The following is a 19,933-nucleotide window of genomic DNA, read 5'->3' on the forward strand; positions in this document are numbered from 1 at the left end:
AGATGTACGTAGACGTACGTGCATAAATACAGACACAAAGACAATTCAGTACGCACTGTGTGCCAAAGCAAATAAAATAATTTTTATTGGAATCCGCGCGCGTACTGATGTCATTTGCACAAAAAGACATTATACAAGACCATTAACTTTTCCGTCGCTTATGGTTCCGATCACATTTTGTCTATTTTGTGATGTGTTATTGTGTTACGGAGCTCATTCGAAATTTGTCTAAATAAAATGGATGAAAATCAAATTGAAACGGAATACCGTTAAGTCCGTTGCCAATAAACTGATTCTTCCTATTATATCGACATCACTTTCCATACAAGCAAACATGATGGAATATATTTTGAACCGAAAAAAAGGTGAAGTCATTCGAATTGAATGCTTGCATTGGATGGAAACCAGGAATGAAACGTCGCAAACGGGAAATGTTTAGCACAGAAAAGAAAACTTTGACGTTAATAAGGAGATCATACTAATTTCTTCCGTGCTTGAGGCTAATTTTTGAGTATAACGTCAATTTGACTACTTTCAAGCCATCATCGTAAGAGCTCCACGAGTAGTTGACAAAAAAAAGATAATGGTTGACAAAAAAAGAGGCCGAACGAAGCAAGAGAAGACAGAAACAAGCATGAGTTGTTGAACAATCAGCAGCGACATTTTCTGGGCATTGCAATGAAATTGCCCCGGCGCAATGAAACCGAAGTGAAACGCATACGTGTGCGAATGCATTCGATGCCTCTTTGGTTGAGTATTGCTCTCATGTATTGCCCTTGCCTCCTCCGTGCACTCACTCGCCAACTCTGATGGCAAAAGGCAAACGATTAACCTTAACATAACCGATGTGGTTTTTTTTCTCTTCTTCTTCGCATGTAATTTGGTGTGTTCATGCCAGTGCAAATGGTTTGAACCCTTTTGCATAATAAGGCCCCATAACATCACTCAACACACAATCGTTCAACCACTTCATACGGCATTGACTACATCCCACAATCGCTATATATGGTTATTTTTTCTTCTTCTGTTCAGTCATTCATTGCCCATGTTTACTTGTTGTTATACTGCGATTTGTGTGCTCGATGAGCGCGCACATACCGTTGAAGCCGTACACTTCCGCTCTTGTTCTGTCTTTCATTGCATCCCGGCCGTTTGAGAGCGAGCGAGTAAGTTTGGTTGCCGCACACACTTGTCCCCAGCTCATTCACATGAATTCGTAACAAACAACAAGAATGATATATAATGAATGAATTTACTGCGCGAATCGCGCCACAGAGAGATGAGAAAAAAAGAGCCTGAGAGAAAGAGAAGGATAAGGAGCGGGAAAAGAAAGAAATAGGGCGCTGAGTGGTGTTTTATCCAAAGAAAAACAAGAAGCCAGCTCATTGGACACACAAAACGTTGGTAATAAGTAGCTCACTTGAGCTGAGAAATTGTTTATTCCCGTACAATTACGCTGTGCCACTCTTACTTGACAATTGCTGTATTTTCGATGGTAGAAGCGACAGCAGTGGCAGTGGCGGCGGCAGTAGCAGCATGGTTTTTGTTTTTGTGCGCGAGACTGCAACCTATTTTGTTGAAAAGTGCCAGGGTGGAAAACACATGAAAAGAATCAAATGGCAGTTCACTTCAAAAACATATTTAAAGGGCGAGCATATACATGTATACATTTGAATAAAATGTCATCAAAAGGAGAGTCATTTGTCGACCAAAAGCCAATATGTTCCTTCCTACAATTCCCTTTCCCCCCTCTCTCTCTCTCTCGAGAAAAAAATAGCACTAGAGCGATATATGTTGACTTTTTCATTCCAATCTCCTGCTCACTCTCACTCATGCTGTGAGATCAATGGCAATAATAATTAGAATCTGGTTATACATGAAAAAGAATTACGTTACGTTTTTGAAATGGCGGCTCAAAATATCAGCACAAATCCAAATAAATGAATGTTGAACATTTTAACTCTAAATCGAAAAACTCCGATATGATCGTATGTAAATTCAGCTTCACTCAAATGATAATCATTTATATCGATATCTTTTGAATCACGATAAAATATGCAAACAAATGATACATATAAATGCTTCACGTTGAAAGCGATTCAAACTGCATTAGATAATTCCACGTTTTTTTTTTAAATTCACTTCTTGTTTTTCTTCTTCAGTCGAGATCAGAATAATTCCGCTCGGCTTCACAATGTGCATAACATATTTTCCCTGAGAGAGCGTTGGCAAATTATTGCTATTTACAGAGAATTAACTGAATTCACAACTTCAGTTTGTTGTTGTTAATGTTGATTCATCAGCCATTTTCCCATCGGCAACATCACAAATGACTCTATTTTATGAAATTCAATATTTGAACAAGGCATTGAATGAACGAGAATGGCCTATTGCTTTCGTCAAAAGCGCGCACGGGCGATTTGAAATGTCAACCAGTTTGTGTGTGCCGTTTCCTTTTGAAAATGATTTAAAATGCAAAATCGCATCTCATTGAGCGTGAGCGCGTGTGTGTGTTCGTTTGCTCATAACACGTTGCCTCATACTACGTTCAATGCGAATGCTATGATTTTCAAATACACACAACATTGTAATAAATGATGGCTATTCCGATAAAGCAATTAACATTATCCATATTTCTTGCCCGTAAAATGTTTGTACAGCCGCAAGAGATAATTAATAAGTACATTGAAATGCAGTGTTTTCATGAAAATGATGAGAAAAAATAATAATCATGTTATGTACTATGAATATATCGATGAATGCGTCAAAAATTTGTTGCCACAAGTCCATCTTATGCGTTTGTCTGAATAGAAAAAAAAACACCACAGTGTAGTACAAATAATGATGCTCTGATGCGGAGAAATGCGTATGTTTGGGATTAACCAGCAGACGATATACACGGAGAAAGAGAGAGAGTGTGTGTGTGTGTGTCTGTTACGCCTACAATATGCGTATGGCTTACGATGTGGCCGTAATAATTCGAATAATGACACAGCAATGGCTGTTCAGTAGCCAATGGAAGAAATGCGCTCTAGTTTGTGAACCTTCTCATCATGCAGACAAACCAAAGCCAAACGATGCGGTTCTTGGGTTTTCTCTTCACAATAATTAAAAATTAAAATATCACTTTTTCTTCTCTTGCTTCTATTTCTTCTTTTTCTTCTTCTTCTTCTTCGTCTCCTGACCATCGACTTCATATTGAAACGCATTCAATTCGAACGGCCGCCGGTTGAGAAAAAAAAAAGAAATTCACTTGCATTATCTCGACTAGCTAATTAAAACTAAATTTTCCTTCTCATTATTTGTGTAATGTGCCACAAACAGGAATAAAATACAAAGAAAACGATAGCGGAACAAAATTAATATAATGTTTCCAATCTAACAGATCTGCGGCAAACCGATCGTCGGGGAGGTCGCAATTATTTCCTTCACAATATCACTTGAATCGGCATGAATACAGTTGGGAGAGCCGTTGTCCGTTTTACACCGTTGCATGCACCGAAATATGGATAGAGAAAGAGAATGCGTATCGTATCGATGCTACTACGTTTACCCATTTCAGTAGACAGAAGGTAATTATATATGTTTTTTTTTCTCCATAGTTTTGATCGTATTTGATCCATTATTAGAATGGTTTTGTGCATGGGTTTGGCTTTAAAGCCAATTGGCGCATGCATGTACATGTGTGCGCGTCATGGTTGCCATCCATGAATGTAAAGAAGTTGTCGAGCTACGATGTAATGTCTCACTATAACATCGATTGTCAATATGTTAATATGTATTCCACCAGTCAACTCGCAACGGAGATTGTGTTAAAGGTGCTGCATTGCAAACGTTGCGTAGATTGACTTGGCGTCGAGTAGGATATGAATATTTGTAAAATTATGGAAGATACTCGATGTACGTTGAAAAGGAGGAGATAGAAAAAAAGAGAAAATGAAGAAGAAAAATCACACTCAAACACACAGACGAAAAAAAGAGCATAAATTCAATCAACAGTTTGTGGAAGCAAAGAAGCGAGACAGACAGACCGAGAGAGAGAGGGAGAGCAAGAAAGAAACCGTCAAAGATAACGACTTTATTTGTTGTTTCAATAACGAAATTAACACACTATTGCTAAACGTTTGTTGAGCATGTTGTTACTCTTCTCGCGAAGTGACTCGATTAACATTTTCCCATTTTTCATATTCCACTCGACTGCCATAAAAATCACTAATAACATTTGATAAGAGAGTTATTATTAAGCACTCTTCTTTAAACCGTATAAAAATGAACCTTTTTTCCAATCGATACCCAGTCGGACAACCATCGACTTTGGACACTTTTTTTCACTGAAAAATCATGTCAATGATCGAAACGCTTTGCTTTTTTCCGTGAATCGTTCACTACGAAGTCTTCATCATTGGCTGTGGCTTCTGTTACTGCTGCAGCCGGTGCATCACTACAACGCTGCTGTGTACTCTTTTATTAATGTTTTATGTTTGACGCGGTGCATTGCATTAGGATGTTGTTGCGAATCGAAGTGAAAAAAAAGTGCCGTGGAATTTAAAAGAGAATATATATATTTGTGCGCGCTATTGCAAGTCGATTGGCCATTTCATATTCAATTGGATAAATGGAAAATATGATCAAAATAAACACGAAAATGACTTGTTTACGCATCATACTTGTTCAGCGCACCACTTATATAGACAAAGAGACTTTTTATCTGTTCCGTTGTGCGTTCTTTTTCTGTATTTCCCTCTCTCTACCTCGCAATCTCTCTTCGTTTCTGTGTTTTCATTTAATTACCCGATCGAGTAGCAAGACAGGTAATTAACTGGATGCAATTAGAGATGATCGTGTGTGGGGGTCAAGCGATTGTACAGATTTAATTATTAATTTTCGAATAAGATGCGTTTTTTTTCGTCGTTTAAGAGCTGACCAGAGAACCGTTCGGCCTGTGGTGTTTTTCGATAATAAAATACCTTCGTTCCATGTGTTAACGCTATTGTTCAGAGAGCATTCAATGCATTTCATCACATGAACATCGCGTCTGTAACTAACTTGATAACTTTTTTTTCTACTTGATTTCATTTCAAACCAACGCAGTGAAGCGCAATGGTAATAAATTCAGCAAATTCAAAACCGTACAGAGTTCAGTTTGCATTGCTTTTGTCCTTATCGGAAGATCACTGACTTGAATCCTGAATGACGTTTATCTGACAAATGCCATTTCCAACATTTGGGTAAACCTTATGACGAAAACATTTACTCATACTTCCAAAATATACCGTATAGATGCCGTTAGAGCATTCATTGCTGAATATTTTCCATTTACAGCGTACTTTGTTGTTTCAAACCGTCAATTCAAACAAGACGCAGAGATAAATATATTCGAATCCATAAGCTTGAACTTAACTACTTTTTTGTCATTCTCGAAATCAGAAAAAGAAGAAAGAGAAAAAAAACATGAAGTCTATAAGTGCTGATTTTGCGTCTAAACTTCACCATTTCGCTTCATTCAGCGTGTATTCATTTCAACGATCCTTCAGGAATTCTGATGTACCATTGTGTGTGGTTCATTCACATTTTCAACGAAAGAGTTATGACGAACGCTGCGCAGAACAGCAACCGACAGAATGAAAAAATGAACGAATGACAGCGGCAACAATCATCGCAAAAATATGATAGATTGTTGACAGTTCAACAATATATACGTATGATATTCGGTATTTTAATCTGAATTATGAGAGTATAATGTACCGTCATTATTTTGCCGCATACAATAGACTATGCCATTCGCTTGAACCTCTCGCTTAGAATAGACAATTTCATCTTATTATCAGCCAGATTTTATTTCAAACTTCAGTGTCTGCTTTGGCAGAGAGAGAGGAAAAAAAACGGCCGGCAGTAGCAGCAACAAACAGAACGATGAAGAAAAAAAAGCTGACAAGCTATACCAGAAGAAGAATGCGCAAACGGTTTTCGTGAGAATGGCACAGAAGCGCTGTTTTTTCTCTCTTTTTTCTTCATTATACTTGATTACTACAATAAACATGGCATTTTATTGCAAACAAGTGTAAAATTATTTAGCAGCAATTAATTTCATTGCATGGAGTAGCGAAAAACACACGCAAAGAAAAGAAATTAATTTAAAATGTTGGCTTTTGCATTAAATTTGAAGTAGAATATTGTGTCTTTGAATACGTTTTGTCCTTGGCCATCATCCTTGGGCCACACACACACACACACCATTGTCTTCGATATTATTGCGGTCACACTGGCTAATTTTGCGTGAAATTACACGCGGTTTTTATTCAATTTGTCGAATATATTTTCGTGTTCACCAAAACCGCAAAAATTAAAACCAAAAGACGCAAGCCAAGTAATAATTGTTCTGAGGTGACGTTTTCACAGGTCTCTTAATGCCTTTTAATTTTAAAGGTAGAATTGCGCAATCATTAAAGATCTCTAAAAAGCTACTCCTTTTGTTTGGTTTGCCGCATGATCAATGCTCCAAAGGAAACACAAAAGAGTCTAATCGATTAGATTGTTCTACCGCAATTGTAAGCCTTTTATTGTTGAAAAGAAACCAATTTGTCATTTTACTGCTTGTCTTCCTTTGAAGTCAATGCACTGATCTGTTTCGATTTGATCATATCTTCTTTTGTCGTGTTTTTTTTTACGTAATCGTTTGTTAAACACACATGCGTTCACATGAAATCGACTGCGGAACGATATCTCGGTGGAACTGTCGAAAACGAAGATTGTAAACAAAATTGCGACACAGACATATATCAATAACCTTTTCGCTCGGCTGTAGATTACATCAAGAACAGAATCAAACCGAACTAAAGTCAGAGAGGAATGGAGAAAAAAAGACAAACTTTTCGAAATAAATCAATAACGTTTGAAGTGAATTGAAATGCTAGATAAATGCTCATTTTGAGGTGCGGTTCTTATTCATGCAACTTTTCATTATTTTATTGTTATTCTCGATTTTGAGCCCAGTCGATGCCTGTTTTTTATTATGGTATTTGGCCTGAGTGTGAATTACATTTCGGGATCGGGATTTATGGATTCTATCAGAAGAATATGAAATGAGTCGGGTGAAACGAATTTCTCAACAATTTACACGAAACTTCTCCGTATCGGCTGTTTACACAAATCGACATAAATACCAACAACAACAAGCACAACAACAAGTGCAATCGGCAACCCGTCAACGAATGAGGAAAAAGAAGAGTGTGTTTTTTTTTAGATAAAAGTAAAGATGAAAGTACTTATGATAAAACCGATAAATATTCATCGTTTATGTCAGACTGTCTTCGCCTGTTGTGTTAAATCAATTTTGTGTGTATATCGATAGCGGGCGGCGGCGGCGGTGAAAGAGAGAGAGAGCCTTTGGTATTAGGAATGCTAAATGCTATGGAAAAAAACTATGCCTTAATGGGAAACAGTGTGAAAAGCAAATTAAAATAACATTTATGGATTTGAAAATCGTCGGTGCTAGGTAAATCAACAACAACAACACCAGAAGCAGTAACAAAAACTCGAAAATCATTTTTCGATCGTAATGAAAATCATTAAATTGAAATCAATGTGAGACTTTTCGAGAGTGATGCCACACTTTCCTCATCACAGAGATCACATAGGTTAGGTATTTCAGCTACTGTTCAAATGGGAAGCCAACCAATAAAATGCATTTCAAATTGATCACACACACACACATATTGGCAACGGAGGCAAAAAGCTGTTAAAACACTGAAGCCTCCTGGATCGGTAGTAAAAAAAAACGGTAACATCAATCGTATTTCGACATCAACATGGAAATGAGTTTTGCATTGTGGCGCACTATGTGTAGGGCCTACACTGTAGGCCTTTGTGATGGTATAGTGGCAGGAGAGAAACACATCGACTCCAATGTTTACCTGCGAAACGGATTAATTTGTAAATTAGTCAAATGATACGTGGTAAAATGGATGAAGCGGATGCGAGAAAATGCAAAGAGAGAGAGAGAGATCAATTCGAGTGTTGACTGTGGATGAGTTTGCGTCGCGTCAGCACATCGCAACAATTATTCATGCATGTAAGACACTTTGCAACCAAACAGAAAATATAATAATATCTTGGGGCGTGTTGACTATTTATAGAATCATTAGCTACTTTACAAACATTGGCGATGGAGCATCAAACCAAAATGTAATACACTGTGTAAATAAATAATATTCATAACTCGGGTTTTGTTTGTGCATTTCGTTGTGTATGTGTGTACGTGTATGTGTACGTGAGTGAGGTTGAGTGAAAGCCCGTATTCATCTTCATTTGATATTAAATAACAAATAACCTAAGCAGTCTTTTGTATGGGCTACCACCACCACAGTCTCTCTGCTACTGCTACTGCCACCCTCCTCGTCGTCATCGTCAACTTCATTTGATCGTCAGAAACGATGAATGAAACACGGATATGCTTAAAATGTTAGCAAGTTTTTTGTTCTGTGTTCCACTTTGCCATCCTCCTTGTTTCCATGAATTTTCCTTCCCTCCATCTCCCGTTTTTAATTTCTGCTTTTAGTACGAGGTAAGGCTCATTTTTTTCCCAACATAGCAAACATAATACTCATTCATATAAAAACCATTTGAAATCTTTTACTTGAGTAAATAATAATTACCGGCGTACACATATTCGCATGTACAAACTTTAACAATTTTACACACAGATTTGGTGGGTATGATATCATACAGGCAGCACAAACTCTCGCTCTCTCCCTGTCTTTATCTCTTACACACACATTCACATGCATCTGAAGCACATTGTTTGTTTTATACCGTTAACATTCAACTGTAGCGAACGTGCATTATCAATTGAGTCTTTTCAAAAGAAAATAAAAAGTATGGTGAAGTACAAGCGATTTCATAATACTAGATGTATATTTTTCGGTTGTGTATTTGGCACGTACCTTGTATCGGAAGGCGGAGATAAATGGCAACAGCGTAATCTTAAAGAATCGTTGGAAAGTAAATCGAAAATGATATTTACGGTTTGAGTTCGTGATTTAAAAGTCAAAATCATATCTTCAATCAATCAATAATTTGTTGAAAAATCAACACAATCACACAATTTGCATTGAACAGAAGAGGAAACCTTGATATTGAACGACTTGTGGTTCGAAGCAAAAAATGAATGAAACAAATTGTCCTCTCTTTGTTTATAAACTTTAATGTGCTGGAAACTGAGGATGTTCTTGGCGTTACATTGCAGCAATATACATATATTCCAGCCTCCTCTTGTCTGTACACTTTGCAAATGCAATTCAGTGGCAAACGGCCGGATCCAAAGAAAAAACCATCCACTCTAATTCAAGCGCTCGAATCAGAGCCCACTTCTTCAGTTTCTTTGTGTGCTATACACACACATAATTGGGTATTTACATGAGCTTGAGTATGCTCTTTTGTTTTGAACTGCGAATGCAACAGAGAGCAGCAGCGGCCCGTAAAAAATGTGTTTTTATTCTCTCGTCACAAAATATGAACATGCATACAGCCAGAGTTTGAATACATATCTAGGGAGAGAGAGTGAGAGAGAGAGTGAGAAAGGCAGAACAAAAAGAATCAGCAACATAACCTCATAACATATTGCTATTAATCACAACCCTTCGCATTTTATTTTTGTTTTGTATCGCGTTGTTTTGTAGTCAAATTTCGTTGTGAATTCTTTCCACCAATCAGGAATAAAACATGGTTTTTGATGGACCACGACTACGGCGATGACGGCTCGAAGCAAATGGAGCGAAGAGACAAAACAAACGATAAATAATAAGACACAAAACCCACAATTCCCTTAATTATTTCGACGATATATGCAAATGAATGCAAACCAATATCTGCCGATATGGTACGGTCGGATGCGATAAACAATAACAACATGGTATACACGGGCATAGAATAGCAAATCAATGTTGTCGGCATCAAGCATTAGCCGGTAATTCAATATGTTTTTTTAATTAAATAAAGCAAACCGATCGGGTAAGAGAACCATTGAAATATCAAGTGTTCAAATTTCATACATACTCAATGGAAAAATATAGCAAATCACAAGAGGCACCAGTCTCTCACTCTCTCTCACTCTCTCTCTCTCTCTTTCTCTCTCTTTCTCGCTCGCTCAGCGAAATGAAGTCGTCATTATAACCAGTACAAGTGAAAAAAAAAGAGACTAGAAATACTAATAAGTGCATCGTATTGCTTCTCGTTACGAAAACATGCATTCATTTGGCCGAAATAGCAGGCGATTGCATCGATCCATCCATCCAGAAGGAATAAATGGGATCACGGGCTGAGCGTTTCCATGCGCGTAATTCAGTCTTAGCAAACGACGACATCGTCATCGTCTGGCCATGAAAAGTTCTCGAAACGGAAAGTCAAGATTACAGAGTGAAAAATCCCGCGGGACTGTGCACACCACACATTTATTCACATATTCATTCGCATTGAGTGTGGATAGGCAATAAAATAATGGAGCCAATGAATCATAAATTGCAGAGTCTGGCCATAAAAATGGGAAATGTATTCGAGTTTTTACTTTTTTTTCGTTCGCACAGGCTTGTGTGCGCTGGCTGCATATGGGTTGAAATGTACATAACTTTTATCATGCGTGTATTTCGACTAGAAAACGGCGTTTTGGAAATCGTCGGATTTCGTCTATATCACGGCCCAAACGGAACGATTTATGCGGTGCGATAACGACAAACCGCTTTTCAAGATGATACTATCTCATACTCATTTCGCTATCATGCCATTTACTTTTCCGAATCGAAATTATTGTTGTGGTGGTTTTTTTTTTGTCTTTCCATTTCGTGGAAAATGCGTGTTTGCTTCATCGTCCACTCAATTCGACTCCACGTGTACATGTATGTGTCATGCATTTTATTTGGTGAGCGTTTTTGAATGCGCTTGAGATTTGCTCTGTTATTTGGGCAAGATCACGAGCGCGCCCCCCTGTTTCAAATTGCACACACCAATATAAATTCGGCTCCGATTTAATTTCGTATTCGCTTCTCTTTGTCGGTTCCTTTTTTTACGTATATTTTAGTACCTTTATTAAATGCTTTTCCACCCAATCATTAAAGCGCTTATTTATTATGACATGAAAAACAACTTACTGACGAATTGTAAACGCGAACGCGCTATAGCATTTCTTCACCCTCGTTGCAACACATAAGTCAGCTGCTGTGGTTGTTGCTACTGGTGTTGCGTGCCAGTGTGTGTGTGTGTGTGTGTGTGTATGCGCGTGGCTGTGTGCTTGTGCATGGAACACTTAAAATCGGGTACGTCATAAGAATCGAAATGAGATCATAACTGTTCCATAGAGGACTTGACTGAATGTTCAAATAACCAATGATGTCAAAACAAACAAACACATCGAGTAAATATTTAATTGGCACGACCAAAAACCAAATGCTATTAACCATTCCAAAACCTCATTACAATTCGCAAACGGTTTCGCATACTTTTTGAATACATTTTATAGAGCGATAAATACTTGCAGCCGATTCTAGGCGGCTGAAGTTTTCACTTTCAATGGCCAAGCATTGCCAACAATTTCGAATGAAGTTGAACGTTGTCACCATCACTTTGATGGAAAATTATTACGATTAATCATCAGCAGACAAATTGCATCATCGGCCATCGATAGCTCAATAAATTGAGATTAAATAATCAAATTAAAGATGGAATGTGATGCATACACACCAAGAGCTCTTCTTAGAATTGGTGCGGCGTGAAAACGGGCAATAAAATGAGGCAAATCAACCCTAAAATCATCACACACACACACACACACACACACACACTGCTCACCGCACTGTTGCACTGCAGCATAACCGGGAAAAAGCATAACCACTCCCCGCTTTTACCGTGATCACATCATACGAAAAACTCATTAAAATTGTGTGTGTTCAATAAAAATGGTGTGCATGTATATGTGTGCACGTTAAATGTTATGTCCGGCCATAATATTGCGCTCACAATGGGTATCGCATAAAAATGCAAATGGTATAATTTAAAAATTACTTTAATGAAAATCGACGACACGATGAAATGTAGAGAGAGAGAGAGAGAGAGAGAAAAGCAAGAAAACGAAAGGAAGAACGACAGAGCCAAACACCAAAATTACATGCACCAGCTTCGAAAGTTTCAAACTGAAGGTAGATTTTCTATAATAACCGTTTTCGATAATGTGAACTGGCATGGCATTTGCCATGTTTTCGAATGAAATGGCTGCAAAGAACAAGAAGTGAGAAGCTGTTGCAAAATCTATTCCTTCAACGACCGGCATAAATGCATCGAGAGAAACGAAATACAGACAACGAAAAACTAGCAATGAAAACCAATCAAATTGAGATGTATTCTGGGCCATAAAAAGAATTCCAATCCTCAATGTGAACGAGAGAGTGAGTGAGTGAGTGAGGGAGAGCAGTGAAAATATAAAAAGAAGTTCGTGGAAAGAAAAAAGTCACGAGCAAAAGCAACCTACTGAAACTTTGAGCATTCATAGCGAAAATTCAAGCCATGAATATACACTCGCGTATTAAAAAAAAAAAAAATAATATGAAAAGAACGTGGAAAAGATAGAAATTTATATTAATAATAATAATAATAGTTTGCGATAAAAAAAACGACGCCCGAGTAAAATCAATTTAAATTTTTATTAATGGAGGGTATGGAAATACTTTTTAGCAGTTAACATAATGTTCTACCTCACTTAGTTTGGCGCTTTTTCTCGCTCTCTATCTCTTGCAAACGCGCGCGCGCTCACGCCAGTCGCTCCAATGTCTATGAAAACACATCGAACGCATCACGCGCTATACTTTGATCCGAGTGCAACTTTGCTTAAAGCCAATTATTGTATCTATGCACATCGTGGTGGTTTTTATTTTTCTTATTCGTACGAGAAAAAAAAAGAGAATAACATGTGTAAAACTTAATGTAAGCAACGCGCAGAAAAGACAAGCACCGAAGAGGACAGAAGAAAGTTAGAGCGATCGGGTGAGGGAGCAAGCAAGAGAGTGTGTGAGAGACGGAAAAGCATAACAATGATAATAAAAATGGGCACATAAGATGAACAAAACGTTCTGTCGAACGGTTTGCGGTTTATGTGCAGTGTGGGGTTTTTTTTGTGTGTGTGCAATACGATACGCAAGACACAGTGGAAAAACAGAAGCAACACCAGGCACATACACATAAACACCGGAAGACCGATTCAATGAGCAACATGCAACAACGCAACAGAGCTGAGCGAACGAAGAAGAAGAAAAAGATCTGAACAGCACAGCACTTTCGAATAAACCGAATAAAATCGAAAGAAACCCGGAATTCATCGAAAACTTATACGCATTGAATGGAAGAATGATGGAGTGAGATGAAGCGGCCAAATAAAACCGATAAAATGCAATGCTGCCAGAACGGCATTCCCTCAAAACACACACACACACACACACACACATCGAATGAGACGCAAGATGCGAATATTCAAGCCAAAATGAACGGCAGAGGAAGAGCGATATCGAGAAAAACACATTCAACATGCACCCAAATGACGAAGCAATCAAAAAAGTCATGGTTGTATAACGGCAACGGTATCAGAATAGGACACCGGTAAGAAAGACGGACAAAACCAAATATCATAAAAATATCACCGACAATGAACACAAGACAAACATATCCACATGTAAAGGATGAATGGAGGAAGCACATTTTTGTGGTGATGCAATTGCGCTGAGCTTAAACGTGTGCTTCTGCTGTGCTCTCGCTGCTACAAAGTCATTACTGCGTCGTCTTACCAAGTAGCACAAGTAATTGAGCAAACCGATTGCCTTGTAAAAAATGGACACACTTATTGGTGGTGCATAAATACACCTTAGAGATTTGAATATTTTCTGTTATACATTCACATTGGGGCATTCATTCGGCTGCCATGAAAACTGACTCACCGGCAACGCGTAACACTGGTCATTTATTATGCAATCCGAAATGTAATCCCAACATTTTACTACTTTTATTCGAACCATACGGTACGGACGGTACCAATCACGATGTAATCTTTTGCGTTTTTCATTCCTTTTTGAAATGAAGAATGGGAGATTCGATTTGAACGGCTCACTTCATACGACATGCTTGCACTTATTCTTTTATTATTTTCTCCAAGTGTGTGTGTGTGTGCTCGGCCAGTCATTCATTCACAACTCCGACCGCCTACTTCATTTTTGTAGACATTTTATGACTTTGGCCAAATGACTCATGCATAGTTGCATCTCAATGGAATTTCGTTTACGTGGAAAATTTCGCATTTAATGGTCCAGTGACCAATTCATGTTCATGTTCGTGCACTGTTTGCACTTTGCAATCGTTTCAAAACCGATATTGACAATGTTGTTTCACCACAACCGCGTCTCCAAATGATTGATGTCGGTCAGAGAAATTCTTGAAATTCAAAATATCTATTCAAGATTTGCAAATTAATTAAAAATTAACCATCTTCATTTATATTCCAAGTAATTTACCAAACGAAAACACACTCTGTGTTCATTATGTAAAGGGGGCACCGACGAGAGCGCTCGCGTACACACAATCAATTTTATTAGTATCAATGTTGATTGTCATCGCGTCTCTCTAACCCGAAATCCGAATAAATTATTTGCACAAAAGGAAAACCAGTTTATTAAATATTCATAATTGTGGATGAACGCGGTGCGCTTAACCTTTAATGTAAACAAAATGAACTCGAGTCTGTGTTTATGTGTCCATAACATTGTCATTGCCATTGTTTTGGCTTATTTTGTTTCGTTCTTCGTTTTTTCCTCTCGCCCTCCCTCTCCCTCTCATTCTCTCTGGAGTGTATGTAATCGCCCTATGCTCCCTGACATGTGTGAATGCACTTTTGTGTATCAGAAAACTGCTCTGCCACTCTTTATACTTTTTCCGTGTGCGTTGTTTGTTTGTTTGTTTGTTTGCCTATTTTGGCGGGGTTTTGTGGCTTTTTTCCATTCTAGGTGGAAAAGAGAGAGAAAAAATGAGACATAGAGCGTGTTCACCCAATATATGTGTTTCGTTGTGCAAAGGAAAAATGCACACAGGATTGTCAACGAACACACCACTTCTCGCGCACGACACTCATCCACAGCCACACAGCGTATTATTTATCATTTTGGCGGAGATGTTTAATTTTATTAGTACCACACAATGAATATTTAATCGGATCTAAAGTCAACCACACACACATATATATACATTGTTTGCCACACATTGTCAAATTGTCATTTGGTTTTTTCGTCGCTGATGCTTTGGTGTTTATGGCTCACATTACCCCGTACATTTTCTGTATTACGGGTTTACATTGTGGTAAAAAAAAAAGGTATCATCAATGCGTAAGAAGCAAACAAAATGCGTAGTGTTTAGCAATGGTAATATCAACAACAGTGAATACAACTTATGCATCTTCACAACCGATCACCCATCAACATCCCTCTTCATATCTCTTTCTCACGCTCCTTTTTGCTGTTCGCCTTGCGATTTTGTTTTATTTATCTTTTTTCATCGACTGACATTTTTTTGTTCGCTCTCTCTCTCTCTCTCTCTCTCTCTCTCTCTCTCTCTACCTTCCTCTCTCTTTCTTGCTCTGCAACAGAGACTCTGCTCACCATTCGCCGTGTTATGGAGATTTGCCTTCGGAATCGGATATATATTGATTTTATACATATATTTATTGCCGACGTTGTTTCTTTTTTCCTGGAAACAGTTTTATGTCCTTTCTAATATCGCATCTCTTTGTTTCATTATTAAAAAATTGTTACTGATAATATGAGGTCTTGTAAACCAAAGGCAAACATGCAGACATACACACAAAGAGAGAGAGAGAGAGAGAGAGAGAGAGAGAGAGAGAGAGATTGTTGCAGGAGGAAAAAAATAATAGCAATGTCGAGGGGTCGATATATGAGTGTAATATTGGTTCACTTATTGATAACGCAAATATGCTTTGTGCCACAATTTTCGCTGTGCTATGCGAGAATGCCTGCGTTTTTACTCGCTCCCGTCCACACGTACACACACACACACGTGACCCTCATATCACTTTCAACGTTATAAGAGGGACTTGATTCTGTTGAGCTTGACTTTATTGATTGTTTCATTTCATCGTTTTTTATCCCTCATAATTCGGAGCTTTTAAAATCAATCACAAGCATATGCTTTGTCATATGTTGTCCGTACAGTAAATTTGTGGTAAGACACAAATCTTCTGCCCGAATGAAAATCATTTTTAAGGGAAAAATGCGAGAAAAAATCGATCAAATTCTTTTCATCAAAGAAAAAAAAACGTTTTTCTCTTCTTCCATTTCAAAGAATGGAAAAGTATGAAAGTAATCACGATTTGCGTCGAATTGATTTAACTAACGATGCATGTGATCATCCGTTTTGCTCAACAGCTCTATAATTTTAAGGTGCCGCCAGTTGGCAGACACTTTTGATAAGTGATCTTTATGATATTTATGAACTAAAAGCCTATAACTTTTTATTTATTGAATTTATGTACCGTAGCGTCGATGAAGCAAACATTCTTTTTTTCTTCTCTAAACAATTGAGTTCAATAAATATAAGACGCGAAGAGATAGCGTGAGAGAGAAGAAAAAAATGCATACGTTGCATTGCATCACATCACATGTCTGACTGTAGTTTTGATGAGCCATTCAAAGTTCTCATTTTCATGCATTGTCCATATAAACAAAGTAAATGATCGAATGAGAGTTGCAGCATTTCATCGTCATTGACGTAATAAAAAAAAAATGGCGAGCGGCCAAATGAAACAACATGAGCGCGAAGAACACGTTTCTACAATTTCGTTAATCCTTATTAACTGCAGTTTTTATTTAAATTTGATTGCCCGACTTTATCATGCTGTTTGCTCTCCCTCTCGGTGTGTCGTGTTGTTTACGTTAATCCATTTGAATTAGCGTCGAAGTGTCATCTTGTCTGTCTACAAGTAATTGCATACATACACACATATGGAATGAAAATACACATACGAATTTAATCGATTTCGACAATAGCAACAACAACAACAATTCTTTTGTTCAAAACCCACGAACTCGTTCGTTATCTTCGGATATACTATAATTCAACAAAGTTGAATTTTTTTTTAATGATTGTATATTGAACAAATCTATTAATTTTAGATTTGTATTTGGCATGAAGTAATTTTACGATTTTCCAGTTATAAAATCAGTTGGACGTGTTGAAAAACGGGTAATCTGGTGTATTGCGTTCGGTTGGTGATGTGACGACAAGAAAAAACATATGGGGCAAGAAAATCAACACCGTTCAACTCATAAACTTGTTTATTTTTTTCCTCTTCTTTGGTTTGTTTGTTGCTAAAGCTTTCTTCTGGCAAACGTGTGCGCCCAAAAAAAAAACGATTTTAAGAGAATCGTACCGATTCTTTTTCTTTCTCTCCTTTTGAGTTACTCTACCAAACGCCAAAACAATAACATTATGGATATAGACGAAAGAATGAAACGAAGAAGAATAACAAAAAACTATGTAAAATACGAGCGATAGTACTTATGTCGTTGCATGCACACAACCGAAACGCAATATACAAGGAAAATATACACCATAATTCAATGCAAATATTTACGGATATACATTTTTTTCCATTAACTAATGAAGTTTCCAATCGTAGTTTGAGTCGTCATCTTTGCCGTTGACATCGCGCGCGCTTCGTCTTTATCGGTCGGGCGATGACGGCGACCATGCATTTATGCCACATAACGAATAAGTGAGTGAGACGATAGTGAGAGTAAACGAACAGTCAAATGGTAAAGACCCAGAGCACTAGACAAATTGCACACGGAATCAAACTGATAGAAGACCGAAACAAAACGAAGAAACAGAAAAAAATAAAAACAACAAACCATCTAGATGTAGTGGCTTGATGGGGCGCGAGCGCACGCACTTACGTGCTCGCGAAACATATCGTCCGGAAGGAACATTATCTAAATCGAGTCAATTCGACTGAATGAAACAAAAGAAACAAACCGTCTCGAATCGCACTGAAACTGAATTTATCGAGCGTTTTTGGAATACTTGGCCAGAAGCATTTGTGTTTGCCACTATTTGTGTTTGTGTTAGTTCTTCTTTTTTTGTTCTGTTTTTCGACTGGCGACCCGTTTTGCATTCACTATTTAGTCGTACGTACGTAGTGATAAAGATAATTTATTTAAATGTAATGCTCCTTCGACTCGACTGATAGTGTGCTTCGTTTGTATATGTTAAGTACACAGGACCTCTGATCAATGCTAACTGAATGTCCTTCTTCTTGTGCCCCATTCAATGTTCATCTTAAATTATTGTACGAGCATTGGTTCGTTGAGGAGTGAGCAAACGAGTCAAGCGGCTCCGGTTCCGATAATTTCATACGCAAATAAAATATGGCCGTTTTTATTTTAACCACGCATAATAATTTGCGACTCATTGAAAATAAACGAAACGTAATCGAAATGAAAACAATGCTTTTTGTCTGCCCATTTCCAATTTCTTGTGTGTTTTTATTATGTGCATAATCGTATGGCTGCAATATGCCGCTTTTAGCACCAATCACCATCAATCGAATATCCCCCCGCGTATACGATTAAATGCTATTGCACACCAAAGTCATAGTCGTAGTAGCAGCAGCAGGAGAAAAAAAAATACACACAAAAACAAAAAGAAAAAACAAAAGCATTTGGTGTCGATGACACAAGAGATCGACTCTTTGCCATTCGGTTACGCTTGATCACCGCTCCCTCGCACTATTTCATCCACTATATTATTTCATTTGAACATTCAACTTTGATTCGATTTATTGGCTTTAATTTATTTTCCACGCTCATTTTTTTCTTTCTCGAATTTTATGAACTTTTTGGATATATATATATATATATATATATATATATATATATATATATTGGTACGTTTGTTCGTATCGTATAAATTGCATCTAAAGGCGAGAGCCGGTCAGAGCAAAGATTTCTCTGTGTGTGCGTTGTTTCACGCGCGCATTGGGGAATGCGTATGCGTTGTTTTAATTTGAAATGTTTATGAATCTATATAAATTAGCAGAATTGTTTACTTATGTTCTATCGTTCGTTTCCCACATTTTTCGGTCTCAATCGGTTTGGGATTAGCTTGTGTGCGGTCGTTTGAATCTAGAACCTCGCACGGCCTCATTGCTTGGCCGGTTCGCGCACAGTCAATTGTTAGTATATATACACACAATCTCTCTCTCTCTCTCTTTCTGTATGTAATTAACATTCTAGCGAGTAATATTCATCAGCGCGTCCTTAAAACACAATATCTGCAGTGAATAAACCGTGTTTGTTTATCATTAGATGGCTGTTTCGTGCCGCTTACGTATAAATTTTAAAACAATCATTTCGAAACTGAACAGAAAAAACTGAATTTCTTTTCTCTCGTTTCTTTTTTCCTCTCGAACACGATGGCATCGTGAAAATTTTGACGTATGCAGAAAAAGCATAGCCAGCTGAATATAAAATTCTCTCACTTTCATTCTCAAATAGAAGCTCGAATGAGAGACAAAGAGAGAGATTGAGTGAAACATAGCATACACAACATTTTCTCAAATGCTAACAATTCTGAGTTGGCTCTTTTTTTCTTCATACACACCGAATATTTTTAATTAATACGTAGCAAAACACTGAATTATTTACCGGTACACGATAATAATTTTCACCAACTTGCACACACTGTGAAATATCAACGGTTGCAGACAGTGAACCGTGGTGGTGATGGTAATCAAATAGAGTGCGAAATGAAAGAAATAAACCACGAAAGACAAATAGAATCTCAAACCGTCCAATTACATTTTCCAAGGTGGATTCTGGAAGTGAGTGAGGCAAAGAGA

At 37.6% G+C, this 19,933-nt stretch overlaps 1 protein-coding gene across 2 annotated transcripts in view; it reads right to left on the reverse strand.

Moving 5' to 3' along the window:
* The window catches only part of LOC129578942 (protein Wnt-1-like), a 33,032-nt gene that overhangs the window by 3,996 nt on the left and 9,103 nt on the right, over window positions 1-19,933 (reverse strand). The window lies entirely within an intron of this gene.

The sequence above is a fragment of the Sitodiplosis mosellana genome, unplaced genomic scaffold, assembly GCF_009176505.1.
Source record: "Sitodiplosis mosellana isolate CC-2019 unplaced genomic scaffold, AAFC_SMos_1.0 Smas_scaffold_6226, whole genome shotgun sequence".
Classification (NCBI taxonomy): domain Eukaryota; kingdom Metazoa; phylum Arthropoda; class Insecta; order Diptera; family Cecidomyiidae; genus Sitodiplosis; species Sitodiplosis mosellana.